The sequence below is a fragment of the Neltuma alba genome, unplaced genomic scaffold (assembly GCF_004799145.2).
Source record: "Neltuma alba isolate B1F8T4 unplaced genomic scaffold, ASM479914v2 tig00013092_pilon, whole genome shotgun sequence".
NCBI lineage: Eukaryota > Viridiplantae > Streptophyta > Magnoliopsida > Fabales > Fabaceae > Neltuma > Neltuma alba.
The window spans coordinates 68,054-71,051 of NW_021637420.1; the positions used below are offsets into that span (position 1 = coordinate 68,054).

The 2,998-nt window shown below is 35.1% G+C and overlaps 1 pseudogene; it reads left to right on the forward strand.

Annotated features, from left to right (window-relative positions):
- LOC114734413 (uncharacterized) lies at positions 1–2,505 on the forward strand (annotated as a pseudogene).
- The last annotated feature ends 493 nt before the right edge of the window (positions 2,506–2,998 follow it).

The following is a 2,998-nucleotide window of genomic DNA, read 5'->3' on the forward strand; positions in this document are numbered from 1 at the left end:
ATGGCGGCAAATTTTGCAGGTGGGAAGACTTGGCCACTGAATGTCTTTTTATCCTTCTGGTCGTTGTCGGTGTCTATGACTATAGCAGACCAACACATGAAGGATGGTAACTACCATCAAAATCTTAATATTCAGAAGCTTTTGAGGAAATTGAACGGACCAGCTGTTAAATCTATCGAGATAGTACAGTTCTTTCTTTCTTAGGTTTTACCAATATCAGTTAGTAGTCCTGACTAAGATTTGTATTCAGATATATTGATTTCATACTCAAGAGGCTTTCCGCCTTATTCAAGTCAGAGTCCTGATGGAGATATAATTGACTGTGTCAATATTTCAAATCAGCCAGCTTTTAGTGATCCCAAACTCATAAATGAGAAAATTAAGGTAAAGCAATATGCACCCTTCCATTTTCTAGCTTTCTCTCTTATTCACAAATTTAAAGCTGAATATTTTCTTGCTTTATTGAAGATGAGACCTAGTTTTCACCCAGAAGGAAGCATGCTCAAAGAAAGTAGAGTAGTATCTTCAAAAAAGCCAAAGCCACCAATTGCTCAGTTACGTATGCAAAGAGGAAATTGTCCAAAAGGAACCATTCCTATGAGAAGGATAAGAAAAAATGACATATTGAGGGCAAACTCTTTCCAACAATAGGGGAAAAACAATCAGAAGAGCATCCCAAAGCTTAAATCTTTTCAAACTCAAGCTCAAAGCCAGGTATTATACCTCAGAAGGCAGTCAATTTATGTGTTTATTATATGCATTAACAGAGCTCTTTTGTTGGATTTTTTTGTTTTACTATTTAATGTTCTTTTGGTCAAGTTTCTTTGACTAATTTGGTTTGTCTAGTTTGCGGCAGTTTTTTTTTGGTAAAAAAGTTTGCGGCAGTTTATACAGAGGGAGATAAATACTATGGAGGCAAGGCAACTATGAACGTTTAAAATCCCAGTGTTGAAGAGCTTAATGAATTTAGTAACTCTAAAGTGTGGATTCAAAATGGTGATACCAGTAATTACGATGGCATTCATGCGGGGTGGCAGGTATACTCTTTAATTTCTCAAGAAAATGAAGACAATTAATCATTTAATCCTGTAATTTTGGTTCAGTCACAATTCATCAGTTCTTGAAATTTAATCCGATAAAATTCAGTCCCTTAAGTTTTAGCTATTGAATCCTTTAGTCTCTATACTTTTCGATTTGATCATGCCTCAATTAATCCTTGAAGCATAGCTGATATTCTTGAAATGTTGGGACTGATTGATTAATAGGTTGGAATTTAAGGGATTGGAAGAGTTTAAATCTCCAGAATCAAATTATAATTGAGTCAACGTTACAGGAAGTAAATGATTATTTTTTCCCAAAAAAAAAAAAGCACTAACTAAACTTATTTCAGAAAATATAATATCAAACTAAGTTTTAATTTCTCATGTGCTTACCTGCGATACTCTTTTCTATTGATGTGGACAATTAGGTGAATCCAGAGCTGTACGGAGATAATGGCACAAGGCTTTTCACATTTTGGACAGTAAGTTAAACTTGAAATTTGTTGTTTCTTTAAATCATAATCTTCAATATTGTTAATAACACTATTTCATTTTACACTTGACTCAGGCTGATGCAGGTTAACACATTGGATGCTATGATCTTCTTTGTTCTGTCTTTATTCAAGTTAACAATGAAATAGCCCTGGAAGGCACCATAGAACCATTGTCTGTCTTTGGTGATAATAATTCCCAATATGAAATCACCATTCTTATCTGGAAGGTACCAACTTTCTGCCCCGACAGATCTGCAGATACAAACACACTTTCTAAGAAATAGATTCCACAAAATGTTTAGATTTCATATCATACTTCCATATCTGGCTCTCTCAATGCGAGGAGGGCACAAGAGAAGAAGAAAGAGATAGAAGTTTTGGTGGGCCTCACTAACATGTGGGACCCACCAAACCTCTCTTTTTCTCTCTACACCTGCACACCAGTTCCATTTGGAAAGAATCTCTATTTCTATTCATGGGAGGGACATACGTGAGTTTCCTTTTAGTGAGACAAACATCTAATTCAGACACTAATCTGTTCACTTTAGTAAAACATTATTGATTTGATCGATTTATGTTTTGATGGTGAGCAGGATCCGAAGAAAGGAGATTGGTGGATGTCTTATGGGAATGATACATATGTGGGATATTGGCCAGCCTCTCTGTTCTCTCACCTCTCTGAGAGTGCAACAAAGATAATGTGGGGAGGTGAAGTTGTGAACTCACAGTCTAATGGACAACACACCACAACACAAATGGGAAGCGGTCATTTTGCTGAAGAGGGTTTTGGGAAAGCTAGCATTTTCAAGGAAATTAGAATTGTTAATGGCAATAACCAAGCCATCCCTCCCAATAATATTCACACTTACACTGACCAATCCAACTGCTACAACGTCCAACTTGGTACTTCTGATAACTGGGACAAGTACTTCTTTTTTGGTGGTCCTGGGAGAAACCCTGGTTGCCCATGATCTTTCCTCTTGAAAACTGATCAGATATATCAAAAGGAAAAGAAGGAAAAAGAAGTAACTTTACATTGTTATTCTTGGAAACTTTTGTACTTTTTTAGTTCTTTACTAGTAACTAATGCCTCAAGTAAGCTTATTTTTATATGTGTTGAGTTATATGTATCTATTATTTACCTGAGTGGAAATACATGTACTATAACCTTGCCTTTATCATCATATCCCTTGGCAATTTTAGTTTGCTTGTGTCTATTCGAAAGTCAGATCAGAGGCACAAGTTGAGAGAAACTGATTAATATTCTGTATAGTTGACAAACTCAATTATTTTTATATATTTTGGTATCTTTTATGTGAGTTTTGTCAGCTTAATTGGTCCCTTTTTGCCTTAATTGATTTAATATGTTTTATTTTAAATTATTATTTTTTAGGGGCAAAATTGCCATATTTTGGTTTAATTGTGACTAATTGATTTTTGAGGACCATTAATGCTACCTTATCC